General features: G+C 38.0%; 1 pseudogene across 1 annotated transcript in view; it reads right to left on the bottom strand.

Moving 5' to 3' along the window:
- Nucleotides 1-17,150, bottom strand: part of LOC145507560 (solute carrier family 71 member 2-like) — a 130,618-nt pseudogene extending 113,468 nt beyond the window's left edge. Inside the window, exon 1 of the transcript XR_014054932.1 lies at nt 16,645-17,150. The product of XR_014054932.1 is annotated as a solute carrier family 71 member 2-like (transcript). The remainder of the gene's footprint in view (nt 1-16,644) is intronic.
- Nucleotides 17,151-17,572: the final 422 nt, after the last annotated feature.

The following is a 17,572-nucleotide window of genomic DNA, read 5'->3' as shown; positions in this document are numbered from 1 at the left end:
AGACTTCAATATCCACTTCCAATAATGGATAGAACAATTAGACCAGATCGACAAATAAACAGAAGATTTCACCAACACTAATAGTGTAATACTGTACACTAACTAGACATGAGAGATGTTGAGTATCCTACCCTACTACAGCAGAATACACATTCTTCTCACGTGCACATGAAAAGACTATAAAACAAGTCTCAATAAATTTTAAAGAATTAAAAATCACAAAGTATATTCTCGACCACAATGAAATGAAACCAGAAGTCAGTAACATACAAAAATTTGGAAAATTCGTAAACGTGAATATTAATCAATGTTCGCCTTAAAATGATGATGGGTCAAAGAAGAACTCACAAGGCAAGTTACCAAACTATCAGATGCTGCTGCTGCTGCTGCTGCTGCTAAGTCGCTTCAGTCGTGTCCGACTCTGTGCGACCCCATAGACGGCAGCCCACCAGGCTCCTCCGTCCCTGGGATTCTCCAGGCAAGAATACTGGAGTGGGTTGCCATTTCCTTCTCCAGTAAACTATCAGATGAAAGTAAAGGAAAACATAACATATCAAACCTTCTTGAGTGCAGCTAAAGTAGTATTTAGAGGCAAACTTATAGCTGTAAATGCCTGATAACAGAAGATTTGAAGTCAATAATCTAACCTTTCACCGTAAGAAACTAGAAAAGAGCAAACACAAAGCAAAAAAAAAAAAAAAAGGAAAGAAAGAATAGATTACAGAAGAAGTAAATGCAATATAGAGAAGCAACAAAGCCCAAAGTTGATATTTATGAAAATATCAAAATATTGACAAATCTTTAGCAAAACTAACAAGAAAAATAGAGGGAAGACTTAAATTGCTAAAATCAGAAATGAAAGAAATGTCACAAGGGATTATTCAGTACTCAGGCCAACAAATTGGATAAACTAGTTGAAAGGGATAAATTCCTAGAAACACAAAATCTACTAAGGCTGAATCAAGAACAGAATATAAAAACAGACCTAGAACTAGTAAGACTGAATCAGCAATCAAAAACCTCCTGACAAAGAAAAGCCCTGAATCTGATGGCTTCACTTTAAACCAAACATTTAAAGAACACCAATCCCTCTCTAACTCTTCTCACAACTGAACACATGTTATGAAGCCTCTCTATGATGACAGCATTAGCTGTATAAAGTCAGACAAACATACTTCAAGAAAAGACAACTAGAGACTAGTTTTCCTATGTTGTTGATGCATAGTTCTTAACAATAGTTCTTAGCAAACCAAATGCAGCAGCATACTAAAAGAGCTATATACCACGACCAAGTGAGATTTATTCCTGGAATGTAAAAACGGTTCATATATGAAAAGCAACCAATGAAATACACCACATCAAAACGAAGGGGGAAAAAACCCACATGCTCAACCTCAAATGATGCAGAAAAAGCGTTCAACAAAATTAACACCTTTCTATGGTTAAAAAAAAAAAAAATTCCAAAAAACAAGCATTTAAGGAAACTATCTCAATATAATAAAGGGCACATACGCAAAATTCATACCTAACACCAAAATAGTCAAAGGTGGAAAAAATTGAAAAAACTTTTTATCCAAGATCAGGAAGATGCCCACTTCCACAGTTTATATTCAGCACAGCAGTGGAAGTTCTAGCCAGAGTAATTAGGGAAGAAAAAAAAAATCCAAACTGGAAAGGAAGGAGCAAAATTATTTCTATTTAGGATGTCGTGATTATATATGGAAATCTCAAGGAACCTTGAATAGCCAAAAGAAATCTAGAAAAATTAGAACAAACCTGTAGTTCTCACATTTCCTGATTTGAAAACATATTACTGGGTTGGCTAAAAAATTCCTTTGGCTTTTAAGTTAAAAAATAAAAGACATATTTTTAATTTTCACCAAGAACTTTACTGAATAATGTATTCACCATTTTGTTCCAATATCTTTGCCATTTTTCAGGCAACTTCAAAATTCCATCATCCAAAGCTTTTATCTTTTTGAGCAAAGAACTGCTCCAGGTGCTTTCTACAGTCTTCCAGGGAATTGAAACATTTTCCATTAAGAGAATTTTATAAATACTGAAATAAAGGGAATTCTGGAAGTACAATGTCTGGCTAATATAGCAGGTAAATCAGAACTTCCCAGCCAAGATGTAACAGCTTCTGCCTGGTCATCAAGGAAACATGCAGTCTTGCGTTATCATGATGGAAGAGTATGTGTTTTCTGTCGACTAATTCCAGATGCTTTTTGGTCAAGTATTGCTTTTAGTTTGTCTAACTGGGAGCAGTACTTATTGGAAATAATCGATTGGTTTTCTAGAAGGAGCTCATAATAGAAGACTCCCTCCAATCCCACCATACACACAACGTCACCTTCTTTGGATGAAAATCAGCCTTGGTGGTTCATTTTGCTTGCCCCATAATCTCTTCACTTCTACATTATTGTACACTATCCACTTTTCATCACCCATAACAATTTGTTTTAAAAATAGAATGTTTTCATTATGTTTAAGTAGAGAATCATGTGCAGAAATATAGTCAAGGTTTTTTTGGCTTAATTTAGGTGGAACTCAAACATCAAAGTGATTAACATAACCAAGCTGGTACAAATGGTTTTCAACACTTGATTTGGATATTTCGAGTGTGTCAGCTATCTCCTGCATGACATAACATTGACTGTTCTCGATTAATGTCTTGATTTAATTGCTATCAACTTCAACTGGTTTACCTGACTGTGGAGCACTGTCCAGCAGGAAATCTCCAGCACAAAACTTTGGAAACTACTTTTGACATATTCAGTCAGTCACAGCACCCTCGCCATATACTGCACATATTTTTTTTTCTTTTTTTGCATTTCAGTTGCATTTTTACCTTTCTTGAAATAATAAAGCATAATATGCCCAAAATGTTGTTTTTTTTCCATCTCCAATATTAAAATGGCTACACAAAAATTCACCAATTTTGGTTTCTTATTAAATGCACGCTGATATAACAGCTGTCACAATAAAATCCAACAAACTTGTTCTAAATGAACTTAAAGACAACTAAGCACTACTAGATCCATCTTATGGAAAAACCAGAATGAACTTTTTTGCCAACCCTATACAAAAATAATCAAAACAGTGTGGTACTGGGATAAAGACAGACATATAGACCAAATTAGTATAAGAGAATCCAGAAATAAACACTTGTACAATGGTCAAATAATTTGCAACAAGGGTGCTAAGACCATTCAATGGAGAAAGAGCAGTTTCTTCAACGAACAGTGCTAGGGAAGTGGGATCTTCACTTCACATGTGCAAGAATGAAGGAGACCTTTTTACTTTACATCATGTACAGAAAGGACTTCCCTGGTGGCTCAGCTGGTAAAGAATCTACCCACAGTGCAGAATATCAGGGTTCAATCCCTGGGTTGGGAAGATTCCCCTGGAGAAGGGAAAGGTCACCCACTCCAGTATTCTGGCCTGGAGAATTCCAAAGATTCGGACACGACTGAGTGACTTTCACTTTCACTTTTTCATGTGTAGAAAACAAACTAAAATTGGATCAATGCCTTGACCATAAGAGCTAAAACTATCAAATTTAGATGACAACACAAAAGCTTCATGACACTGGACTTGGCAATGATTTCTTGGATAGTAACATCAAAAGAAAAAGCAAAAAAAGAAAAAAATAGATACACTGAACTTGATCAAAACACAAACCTCTCCGCTGCTCTGTGACAAACTGGAGGGACAGGATGGGGAGCAAGGTGGGAAGTGGGGGGTTCAGGAGGGAGGGGACATACGTGTGTCTATGGCCAATTCATGTATGGCAAAAAACCATCACAATGCTGTAAAATAATTATTGTCCAATTAAAATTTTTTTAAGAAGCAATATAAGAAATCCATATGCTGACAGCCTCATCTACAACTCTAAATAAAAATAACTATGCTAAAAAAAACGGAGAAAAAAAAAATACAAACTTCCACAGAAGGAGAAAAGAAAGAACTTACTTGAAGACAATAGCTGAAAATTTCCTTAACTGGGGAAAGGAAACAGACATCCCAAACAGTCCAGGAATCACAGACATCTGAGACATGGTCAACCCAAAAAGGACCACACCAAGATAAGTAGTAATTAAAATGGCAAAAATAAAGAGAGAATACTGAAAGCTACAAGTTAAGTACAAGTGAACTACCATAAGGCTATCAGCTGACTATGCAGATGAGAAGGGAGTGGCACAATATTTAAAATGATGAAAGGAAAAAGACCTACAAAGAATTTCATTCAGATTTGACGGAGAGATCAAAAGTTTTACAGACAAGCAAAAGCTTGTTCAGCACCACCAAATCAACTTTATAAGAATGTTAAAAGGGACTTCTCTAAGTGAGGAAACAAAGGCCACAACTAGAAACAAGAAAATGTAAAAGGAAAAATCTCATCTGTAAAGACAAACACACAACAGCTAATAAATAAGCCATGTATAAAGCCAGTAGGGATAATTAGCAAAATTAGCTAGCAATAATTAGCAAAATCATCTCTATCTACAATAAGCAGTTAAGGGATATAGAAAACAAAAAGATGTAAAATAGAATGTCAAAAACAGTAAGTGTAGGGTAGCAGGAGTAAAAATGCAGGGTTGTTAAGATGCATTTGGACTTAAGAGATCAGCAACTTAAATACAGAAAGAAAGCATTAGTCACTCAGTCGTTCTGACTCTACAACTCCAGGGACTGTAGCCCGCCAGGCTCCTCTGACCATGGGATTCTCCAGGCAAGAATACTGAAGTGGGTGGTCATTCCGTTCTCCAGGGGATCTTCTCACTGTGTTGCAGGTCAGTTTTACCTCAAAAACAAAGAAACAAACTCAAAGAAAAAGAGATCCAATCTGTGGTTACCAAAGATTGAGGGGAGGGATTGCATGAAGGAGGTCAAAAGGTATGAATTTCCAGTTATAAGTACTAGGAATATAATGTACAATATGATACATATAATGAACAGCACTGTATGTTATATATGAAAGTTAAGATAGTAAGTCCTAAGAGTTCTCATCACAAAAAATTAGTTTTTTCTTTAATTTTGTATCCACGAGATGACGGATGCTCATTAAGTTTACTGTGATAACCACTTCATGATACATATATATATGTATAAGTCAAATCATTATGCTGTACACCTTAAACTTACAGATGCTGTATGTCAATTATATCTCAATAAAACTAGAAGAAAAAATTTTGAAGCAAAATTAAAACTTGTGCTCTATAAAATGAAAATGGAATGGAAGTAAATATTTGTAAAACTCATCTCAGGTAAGGCAGCAGTACTCAGCCTTTCTGGCATCAGGGACCAGACAATTTTTCCATTGGCGGGGGGGGGGGGTGGGGGCGGGGGGGGTTGATCTTGGGATGATTCAAGCACCATTACATTTATTGTGTACTTTATTGCTGTTAATATTACATCAGCTCCATCCCAGATCCATCAGGCATTATTAGATCCCAGAAGGTTGGGGATCCCTAAAATAAGAATATATAAAGAGCTCTTAGAGTTCACTAATAAAATGACAACCCAATTTAAAAATGGGCAAAAGAAGACAAACAAGTGGTCAATAAGCACATGAAAAGATGTTCAACTCGTTAGCCATCAGGGAAATGCAAATCAAAACCACAGTGAAATACCTCTTCGCACCCAGTTTAGGGGCATTACTGTGTAAGGATGTGTTACTTGAGCAGTTAGCCATCTTGAAACCACAACGGGTTGATCCTAAAGACCAGAAGTCAACATACCGAGAAAAGCAAAGTCTATGAATGTAATAAGCATTCGAGGTACACCAAGGGATGAAGTCAAACTGCTAAGCTAAGCACACTGTTCCTGGACTTATGTACAATAATAAATCCCTTTATCAAATACATTATTGCATCATCCACAGTTAACCTGTTAAAAATGAAAATATTTGAGTTTGAACCAAGTGTAACTATGTAAACTATTGTCTCTATTATACCTCTAAACAAATATGTTCTAATTAAAAACTGGTACTCCACAGTTGGAAATTACTGCCGTAAGATTTGGTCAGCCATCTCTGCATCACTATAAAAACATATGTGAAAAGTATGTCTCACTATGAGCCTTCAATATTTTAATAATTTTTACATATGCTTTTTGCCTATATCATTTATACCTACCTGGTTAGTAAAATACCCTATCAAAAATAAATTTTTTATTAGAAAGCTTTTAAAATACAAACACAAGGAGAAGAACACAAATGGTTTTAAAAAACAAATAAATGACTATTACCTAAAAGTGTGCTTTTCTTTCTCCTACCTAATAATATTGGAATGCAAGTTGGAAAAGCAGTTTTACTGCCTATTTCTTCAGTAGAAATAACTTCCACAGAAAATAAAAATTTTCTCAGTCCTACATTAAATAGCTGAGTAAATGACACAGCTATTATGTTGGTAAGATCAAGAATTCATAAAATATTTATAAAATAACTTTTTTCTCATTCAAGTTTTCAAACTTAATTTACCAACTGCCACCCAACTTAAAGCAAACCAAGATCCCAAGAACTGCTTTTGTAAATATTCTACCTCTATCAGGATTCTTTTTTTTTTTAAATTTGAAAATATTTAGTTTTAACTGGAGGATAATTGCTTTACAATGTTGTGTTGGCTTCTGCTGTACAATGTGTACCAGTTATTAAATATACATATATCTCCTCCCTCTTGAGCCTCCCTCCCACCCACCTCCACCAGCATTCTTTAACAATAAAAAAAATATTCAACTCCAGGGTGTTCCCTGGCAGTCCAGTATTTGGCATTTTTATTGCCCCAGTCCAGGACCTGGCACTTTTATTGCCCTTAGTCAGTTTGGGGAACTAAGATCCCATAAGCCAAGTGGCACAGCCAAAAGAAAAACATCAATCACTCCAAGAGATCAATTCATTCAACACATATTTGTTGAGTTCTGCTATATGTCGACAAGATACTTAGAATAATAGTAGCAATAGAAGAAACTATTCCTGCTCCCATTTCATGTAATGTACAATTTAAAATGGAAATAAACACTCTTAAGGACAGGAACACAGGTCAGGGACAGTCTACTACAAAAGGTCCTGAGATATAAAACAGGCAAAAATTATCCTTTTACAGCAACAGATACCCTGATAAAAGCACATTACTATCATTTTATCCTAACTATAATCTTTTGAGATAGGAATTATTATTATCCCCATTTTATAGATGACAAAACTCAGATGCACAGAATTTAAGTACTTTCCCAATTCACATGATTAGTAAGTGCCAAAGCTGGTATTACATCTGGAGAGTCACATACCTCCAGAGTATGTGCTACTAACCATTTGTATTACTTACACTGCCTTTCTTTCTCCACAAATAGAATCAGGACATACATATAGCAGGTAGCCTGGACTACAACAACTTCAGTTAAGGGGTAACAGAAGTCAAAGGTCAGTTTCTCAGGCAAAGTAAAGCACAGGCCTTTACTTATTCACCCATTTCTTTCCCAGCACTAAGAAGTCTGCCCTGGACAGTGTGTACCTAGGTGAAGGATTATTTTCACCAACCCCTTCAACTGCTTTCCCAACATGACCTGAAAAGTTCAGATGAATGAGGACATCTGACTTTTGTCAATCAGGTTATCTGCTGCCAACTGGAAAAAAGATAAGGTTGTCCCACGTATAACTCCAAACTCAAAGATCACCGTATATCAGAACTTGTCAATATAGAAGCCAGAAGGAGGCTATCATACATACCAACTGAATAAAACTGAGAGGCCACAAAGAAATTCCTGTATCTATGTCCAATTGATTGTTGTCAAAAAACAGTGCCAAATCCATTCAATGAGCAAAGAACAGTCTCTCCAACTAACTGTGCTAAGACAATTCAATTTCCACATATAAAGAATGAAGGTGGAACCCTACCTCACACCACATACAAAAATTAACTCAAAACAGATCAATGACCTAAGCTAAAACCATAAAACTCCTAGAAGAAAACAGAGGTAAATCTTGGATTTAGGAATGGATTCTTAGACATGACTCCAAAATGACAAGCAACAAAAGAAACAACAGATATTGGACTTTATCAAAATTACAAACTTTTAAAATGAACCAAAGACCTATGGAGAGAAATAAATTAGTAGTTTGAGATTAGCAGGAAAGAAAAAAAAGACCTAAACATAAGATCTAAAACTCTTAGAAGACAACACAGAGGAAAAGCTTCATGATATTAGATTTGACAATGATTTTTTTGGATATGGTACCAAAAAACACATGAGACAAAAGTAAAAACAGATAAACTGGACTTTATAAAAATTTAAAACTTGTGCATCAATGGACAAAGTCAACACAGTGAAAGACAACCTATAGAGAAAACATTTTTAAAGTGTGTATCTAATAGAGTTAATCCAAATAACCCAATTTAAAAGGAGGCAAAGGACTTGAATATACATTTCTCCAAAGAAAATATACAAATGGCCAACAAACATATGAGAAGATGCTTGAGACTTCCCTGGTGGTCCAGTGGTTGGGACCTCACCTTCCGACACAGAAGGGCAGGTTTGATCCATGGTCAGGGAGCTAGATTCCACATGCCTTGTGGTCAAAACATAAAACAGAAGCAATATTGTAACAAATTCAATAAAGACTGTAAAAATGGTCCACATCACAGAAAAAAATCTAAAAAAAAGAAAAGAAACACGCTATAATATAAAAAACAAACAAACAAACAAAACACATGTCCAACATGCTAATCATTAGGAAACTGCAAAATCAAAATGAGGTATCACCTCACACAAATCAGGATGGCCACTATCTGAAATAAAAATATGTTCACAATAGCCAAAAAACAGAAGCAACGTCATGTTCATCAACAGATAAATGGAAGAACAAAACTGTGGCACATACAGAAAGTGGAATTACTCAGTCTTAAAGGAAGGAACGGAGAAGGCAATGGCACCCCACTCCAGTACTCTTGCCTGGAAAATCCCATGGATGGAGGAGCCTGGTAGGCTGCAGTCCATGGGGTCGCTAAGAGTCGGACGCGACTGAGCGACTTCACTTTCACTTTTCCCTTTCATGCACTGGAGAAGGCAGTGGCAACCCACTCCAGTATTCTTGCCTGGAGAATCCCAGGGACAGCAGAGCCTGGTGGGCTGCCGTCTATGGGGTCGCACAGAGTCGGACACGACTCTAGCGACTTAGCAGCAGCAGCAGTAAAGGAAGGAAATCCTTACACATGCCATACATGCCTTCAACAATCTTAAAGACAGCATGTCTTGAGGGCATTATACTAAGTGAAATAAACCAGTCATAAAATGACAATGTATATGATTCCACTTATGAAGTATCTAGTCAATACTTTGAAACTTAAGGCAGAATGGTGGTTACCAGGAGCTATGATAAATGGGAAGGTGCTATTTAACAGATACAGAGTTTCAGTTTTAGAAGATGAAAAAGTTCTGGAGATTGGTTGCACTACAATGTGAATATACTTAACACTATTGAATTGTACAGTTAAAAATAATTAAACTTTATAGTTTTAACTGTACCATCAAAATAACTGAATGGTAAATTTTGTCACATATATCACAATTAAAAATTTTTTAAATGAATTGTGTTTGTATATTGGCAAAAAACAATTGTGAACTTTAAATTTCTTAATAATTTACATTTATAGTATGTTTGGGCTTCCCTGGTGTCTCAGCTAGTAAAGAATCCGCCTGCAATGTGGGAGACCTGGGTTTGATCCCTGGGTTGGGAAGATCCCCTGGAAACGGGACCAGCTACCCACTGCAGTAGCTAGGAAATTCCACCGACTGTATAGTCCATGGGGTCACAAAAAGTCGGACATGATTGAGTGACTTTCACTTCACTTTCATAGTATGTTTACATCACATGTAAGGTATGAGTGTGACAAGTGACACAAAAGAACTGTTAAAAATTATAAAGCATGGCTGAGAAATTAAAGATACAAAATAAATGGAGAGATACCTTGTTTATAGATCTATACTTTTTCAACTCTTTCTAACCTGATCTTCTGGATCGCCACAATCCCAATGAAAATATCAGCCGACTTTTTTGTAGAAACTGACAAGCTGGTTTTATAATTCTAAAATGCAAAGGACTCAGAATAGCAGCCATGAAATTAAAAGACACTTGCTCCTTGGAAGAAAAGCTATGACAAATCTCGACAGCATATTAAAAAGCAGAGACATCACTTTGTTGACATAGGGCCATATAGTCAAAGCTACGGTTTTTCCAGCAGTCATGTACGAATGTGAGAGTTGGACCATCAAGAAGGCCGAGCCCCAAAGAATTGATACTTTCGAACTGTGGTGCTGTAGAAGACTTTGACAGACTCTTGGACAGCAAGGAGACCAAACTAGTCAATCCTAAAGGAAATCAACCCTGAATATTTACTGGAAGGACTGATGCTGAACCTCCAATACTTTGACTACATGATTCAAAGAGCCTGAACATTAGAAAAGACCTTGATGCTGGGAAATATTGAGGGCAGGAGGACAAGGAGGCAACAGAGGATGAGATAGTTAGATGGCATCATCAACTCAATGGACATGAGTTTGAGCAAACTTTGGGAGACAGTGAAGGACAGACAAGCCTGGCATGCTGCAGTCCATGGGGTCGCAAGAGTGGGACACGACAACAAAATAGCCAAAATCATTTTAAAACAGAAGAACAAGGATGCAGGACAAACTCGACTTGTTTCAAATCTTATTATGAATCTCCAGTAATAAAGATGGAATGGTATTGATATAAAGATAAACAGATCAATGAAACAAAATAGAGAATCCAGAACAGACAGACACATACATGGGAAAACTGAATTTTGACAAAGGTACAAAGGCAATTCAGTGAATAAGTCCTTTCAACAGATGATGCAACAATTCATTGCCATATACAAAAAAAGAAATCCCATCCATACTTTGCAACATATAAAAATTAACTCAAAATGGGTCATAAAACTGTAAAATCTAAAAAGATTCTAAAAATATAAAAGGAAATAATTGTGATATTGAGTTAGGATTTCTTAGATACGAAACCAAAAACAATCCTTAAAAGAACATACTGATAAAATTAAAACTTTATCAAAATTAAAACTTCTGCTCAGAATATTTGCAAACATATATCTGATAAAAGACTTGTAACCCAAATAAATAAATAAATATTATCTTATATCTCAATTATAAGATAATAACACAAAAACAACAAATAAAAAGGCAAAAGAGGTGAATAGACACTTCACCAAGAGGATATACAGATGGCAAGTAAGCTTATGGAAAGATGCTGAACAAAATTAGCTACAGAGAGATGCAAAATAAAAACAAGTAAGACACTACTACAGATCTAACAGAAGAGCGAAAATTGACTGACCAAGGGTTGATAAGGATGCAAATGAACTCTCACAGGGCTGGTGGCAATAGAAAATTTTAAATTAAAATTTTAAAATTAAAAAAGTTTGGCAGTTCCTTAAAATGTTAAACAATACACCTACCATATGTTCTAGCCACTCTACTCCTAAGTATGATATTTACTTAAAAGAAAATAAGGTATAGTTCATACAAAGATTGGTTGATGACTGCTCATTGCAGTTTTATCTGTAACTGCCCAAAACTGGTGATAAACCAAATGTTCACCAAGGGATGAATGAAAAACCAAACTGTGATATATCCATACAATTGAACATGTTGTTGTTCAGTCACACAGTTGTGTCCAACTCTTTGTGACCCCATGGACTGCAGCACGCCAGGCTGCCCTGTCCTTCACCATCTCCCAGAGCGTGCTCAAACTCATGTCCATTGAGTCAGTGATGCCATCCAACCATCTCGTCCTCTGTCGCCCCTTTCTCATCCTGCCTACAATCTTTCCCAGTGTCAGGGTCTTTTCTAATGAGTCGGCTCTTCACATCAGGTGGCCAAAGTACTGGAGCTTCAGCTTCAGCATCAGTCCTTCTAACGAATATTCAGGACTGATTTTCTTTAGGACTGACTGATTTCATCTCCTTGCAGTTCGAGGGACTCTCAAGAGCCTTCCCCAACACCACAGATCTAAAGCATCAATTCTTCAGTGTTCAGCCTTCTTTATGGTCCGACTCTCATATCCCTACATGACAGTGGAAAAATACATATACTCCTGTTAAGCGGAGAAGGTTGTACACTTTTATCATTACTACTGAATGTTTTCCTCAATAGTCTAGTTCATATAATACAGAAATATAGGAATAAGACATGAAATTATTGCTATTTGAAAAACTTGTGACTATCCAGAAGACATCAGAAAATTAATGTATTTTAAAGGTAAAAATTACCAATGTAGCAATAAAAAAAAAAAGACTAAAGATCCAATAGTAATTAAAAAGAGCCTAAGAGGCTGTTAGGAACAACTTTATGCCAATTAATCTGAAATTTTAAATGAAATGGACAAGTTCCTAGCAAAATACAACTTACTAAAACTGACAGAAAAAAATAAAAAAATCAAACAGAAAATCTGAATTGTTCTAAAACTACGTTAGTCCAAAAAAGTAAAGAACTACAAAGTTCTAACTGTATTATCCATCTTACACAAACTCTTCAGAGAATAAAACAGAACTCTCCAATTTGTTTTATAAGGTCAACCAAAACATCATATAATAGCAACAATTTAATTTCACTGATAATCATAATTGCTGGTTTAAACTTGACTGATTTACTTCTCTAATACATTTTCTGATGATTGCCTAAATATTTAAATTAAAAGATACACAGCTGTAGTCCCTGTCCTCAAAGATTTAATCTGGTAAGACAAACAGAGGAAAAGGATGCTCAAATACCCAAAGAAGCAAATTCTGAAAAATCCTGCCTTTACCAGGCCTAAGAACAATAAAACAACAACTATAATTCTGTGTTCTGATAAAGACTGGGCTTAATAACAGAAAGCTGTCTAGACATCTGCATAATTCTAAATATAAAGTATAAATGTCTCTGCTATGAAAGCATGATGCAGTTACTCATAAATTGCAACAGATCAACTATTCACGAATGCTTTTAATCTTTTTTCTGCTATCATCTATTTAGCAGAGTTTGGTTGCACCAGTGTCCCAGTACTGTTTTATTACTGAAATGACATACTGATTGTTAAGAACTGAAAGTTAATTTTAAAATAAATTTCCCCTAAAATATCCCTAGGACCTCTTTCACTTTTTTTTTTTTTTTTGTCTGTACCACTCAGCATGTGGGATACAGGATCCTAGTTCCCTGATTAAGGATCAAACCAGTGCCCCCTACAATGGAAGCGAGGAGTCTTAACCACTGGACCACCAGGGAAGTCCCCTCTTTAATTTTTTACAAACAAAACATATCTAGTGATTTCAGCCTTTTTTTTGTTTTGTTTTGGTAACAAACTGCTCTTTGATATTATTTCCATTTTGCCCATATGACATTCTTGTTCTTGTAAATCAAAATTAGCCTTTACAGGGGCCTCTCTGAAACAATCTGAGGAAAATCAACTAAATAGACATCAAATGTAACCAGAATGGCACTGATCCTGAGAAGCCATCCATCAGGGATCCTATCTGGTATCCTAGTACTGGCTTTTTTTTTTTTTTTAAGTTTAATTAGAGGATAATTGCTTTATAATATTGTGCTGGTACATCAACATGAATCAGCCACAGGCATACATATGTTCCCTCCCTCTCATCTCCTACCCCTCTAGGTTGTCACAGAGCACTGGGTTGAGCTCCCTGTGTCACATAGCGAATTCCCACTGGCTATCTATTTTACATATGGTGATGTAAGTGTTTCCATGTCTCTCTCTCAATTCATCCCACCCTCTCCTTCCCCCACTGTGTTCACCAGTCTTTTCTCTATGTCTGCATCTCCACTGCTGCTCTGCAAATAGGTTCATCAGTACCATCTTTCTAGATTCCATACACATGTGTTAATATACAATATTTCTTTCTCTTTCTGACTTACTTCACTCTGCACAATAGGCTCTAGGTTCATTCACCTCATTAGGACAGACTCAAATGTGTTCTTTTTTATAGCTGAGTAATATTCCATCATACATATGTATAATTTCTATATCCATTCATCTGTCAGTGGGCATAAAGGTTGCTTCTATGTAGTTCATGAACACTGTGAAATACCTAGTATGCTAAATTCAGCTGTATTTTCTTTGCAGAAAATCTTTAATTCTCATTAGATGCTCAAAGGTAAATAACTCCAAAAGGAATTTCCCTTTACCTGGTAATAGGAAATATGCTTTCAATGATAATGCAAATAATTCTGACACCATGTTTCAAGGTGTTACATACACACACAACTAGGGAGAGACAGAGCAAAGAAAGGACACTAAAAAAAGAACTTATTTTCTACACACACCTCCCTTTTCTAGAATGCGATGATCTCTTAGAATAAACACACGATTTCCTTCTATTATTCAGGTCAATACATCTATTTGCCAACCAAATCCCTGGACATGGGCAGTCTTGCTTGTGATTATTAGTAGCATCTAAGAACCTGAAACAATGAATACACTATTATAGAATCAAGGTATAAGGAAATTCCAACACATCAAGATGAACCAATTCTTGTTGTTTAGTTACTAAACAACTGGGGAGTGGGAGGTGGAGGCAAAGAATGTAGCACCTGTTAGCAACACTAGAAAGAAACTACAAGCAGGAAAGACACATGATTTGCGGGTACTGGCATATGACATGAGCATATTAAAGGCATTCACTTCTTTCCCAGGCCACACATATTACAAAACGTGCCACTGGATGAACTCTGTTACCTGCCCATTCTACTGATCTCACTAAACAGAGCAAGCACCAAAACTCATTGTCAGTATTCACTGCAATTTATCAACACTGACTAGATGCACCCTCAGAGACAAGGAAAGACTGGACAGGAATCTATTCCTAATTAGCATCAAGACTCCTATCAGGGAATCAACTGTCTCAGTTTCATTGAATACACATCTCTCAAAAGTTTCTGCTCTAAGCACATAAACTTAGCAATTAAAATTTTTAGGTTGGAGTCTAGTTCCTATATAGATTATTAGTACATGGGAGAGAATTGAATGCTTTTTATCAGTCAGGGATCACTTATACATTCTGACCAATCATTTATGTCCGAAATATTGAGAAAGGTTGTATAACTTGCCGTAAGTTATATAGGTAATAAAAGGTCGAAAGGGAAATTCCAAGCATGCTCACCTAATCATTATGCTATAATGTGTCAACTTGTCAGGTTATTTTTTTATACAATAAGCCATGGAAAGCCAATGAAAATATTTAAGAATAGCAATAATGATCATATTTACATTCTTGATTCCACTGATCAATAAGGTGGAGAGCAACCAGATGGTAAAGCAACAGTATCAAAGCCAAAATCTAGCTCAAAAATGCTGAGGAACTGAACCACAGGAATGCAGAAAGGATAAAAAAACAAAACAAAAAACTAAAATCTTTACCTGGGAAACCTAGATAGACTTATTAATGTATTAGATGAAAATATGGAAAAGGATGAAGGAGGCTACCTCCAAGGTTAGTACCTTGGCCAATGGTCAGTAATTATGGTCTACTGATTCAAAGACAGGAGGAGGAGCTGGCAATTCGGTCTCCTTTAAGCGGCAGGAAGACAAGTCTAATTTTTATGTAATCAAAAACAAAACGAGAAAACCCAATTCTATAGAATTTCCCTCCTCCTACCAAAAAACCTTTCCACTTTCCAGAAATATTATCTTTGAAATGAGGAACCCTTAAGGGTTTTTGTTTTTCCAAAAATAAAAAGTCATTTGGGCAGGAGGGGGTCTTCAACATCATTTAGCATTCTTTAAAAGCAAATTAAATCCGAAGCCGATTGCATATAATTTAATTTTCTTAAAGTTTCTATTTTTCTTTGGAAAAAAGTCTCGTTGGCATTAGTTTGTATTCATTGTACCATTTCTGTTTCCTGTCTAAAAGAGACTCCAAAAAAGATCTTTAAGAAATGACACTCTATGCTTAAGAGTTCCACCGTCAGACATCTAAACGCCACGGACATAGTCTGTTCTGCCGAACCCAGTCTGAATCTCACGTGAAACTGTTCAAGAAATTGGCCTGAATAAACTCCTCAGTCGGGCCCTGGGATCGGCAGCTCCCTCTGAAATCCTGCTCACCAAACGCTGCAGAGACAGCCTAAAGAACCAAGAAGGAACAGGAAGGAGCTGCCCAGCCTCCACGCCACCTTCCGGGTTCAGGGTCCAGGGCCCAAGGCAGGTTCTGAATGCTCTCCGCACATCTTCTAAGTTGGCTCAAGCCAGAAATGCACCATGAAAGCAGTACCGGCTGTCACGTGTATGGAGAACTCTGAAAAAATCAAATTACTTATATTCACAATCCCACATCGGGCGTCTTCTGAAACAACCAAGTCGCCTAAATTTTAATCTAGCGGCGAGCAACGCTAGGAAAGCCTAGCAGTGATGAAGTCGGCTGGCTGAGTCGGAAAAGGAAAGGCTTTCCGAGAGCCAGAGCCCCTGCGCCGAGCCGACGGTCAATGTTTCATCCCCAGGGGAACCAGATCCCAGTCCCGCACCGGGCGTCCCTGCACTCCGGCCACAACACGGCCCAACCTCCCCTGACTCCGGGTTTCGGACTGAGCAACGCGTCCGGCCTCCAAGCCCACGCTCACCGAGTTGCCGCCCGCGGCCCGCGAACCCGCGCGCTTCTCTGGCATGGCTCCTGCCTCCGCCTCTGACGCTGCTTTCTCCTCTGGAGGTTCCGCGTTCATGCTGCGGTCATGACTCCGTCGGCTCCGGGCGCCCCGGAATTACAGCTAAGCTGCAAAAGCGGCGGCGGGGCCCGCGCTCTCATGGACTCTGCGGCCCAAAACGGCCGGCAGGTCAAGCGGCAGGCCAGCGGCGAGGCCGTGGGTTGTGAGGGATGCTGAGGCAGCAAGAGCGCGACTGCAGCGGCCGCAAGCCACAACCGCCGAACCGAACAAAACTCAGGTAGCCGCCCACCTCTTCATCCGCGGGCCTGGGCAGTCAGAAGGCCGAGCGCCCGCCCCGCCCCGCCTCGCCCCCGCTTCCCCACGAGCTGCCACGGGGAAGTAGGCCTCGCCCCGGATCTCAGCTCCCGCCAGAAGCTCGGCGCCAGCGCCCGAAGCCTCAGCGGCGGCCGCCCACCTCAGGCCCCGCCTCCACGTTTCCGGAGCCTCCTTGGCTTCCGGATTCCGCTGCGCGCCAGAAATGCGTCATCTTCTAAGGCCTCCAACCTTATTTTCTTTTTCCTGAGCGGATGTGGACAAGTGAGAATGTCAGGTGCATTATTGTTAGTGACTGCACTTTTGGCCTTGGTTTGGAAGCCAAACCGCCGAGCTAATTTTTTCTGATGCCCCCAACAGTTATATGGATGGGCACGTTCTCAGTTCAGTTCAGTCGCTGAGTCGTGTCCGACTCTGCGACTGCTATGGACAGTACAGCCAGGCTTCCCTGTCCATCACCAACTCCTAGAGCTTGCTCAAGCTTACGTCCATACAGTCAGTGATGCTATCCAACCATCTTATCCTCTGTCGCCCCTTTCTCCAGCTTTCAAACTTTCCCAGCATCAGGGTCTTT

Source organism: Giraffa tippelskirchi, chromosome 1 (genome assembly GCF_054371585.1).
Source record: "Giraffa tippelskirchi isolate mGirTip1 chromosome 1, T2T-mGirTip1v1.2.pri, whole genome shotgun sequence".
NCBI lineage: Eukaryota > Metazoa > Chordata > Mammalia > Artiodactyla > Giraffidae > Giraffa > Giraffa tippelskirchi.
Note: the sequence above shows the minus strand (reverse complement) of the source record. Positions and strands in the feature narration are given on the sequence as shown.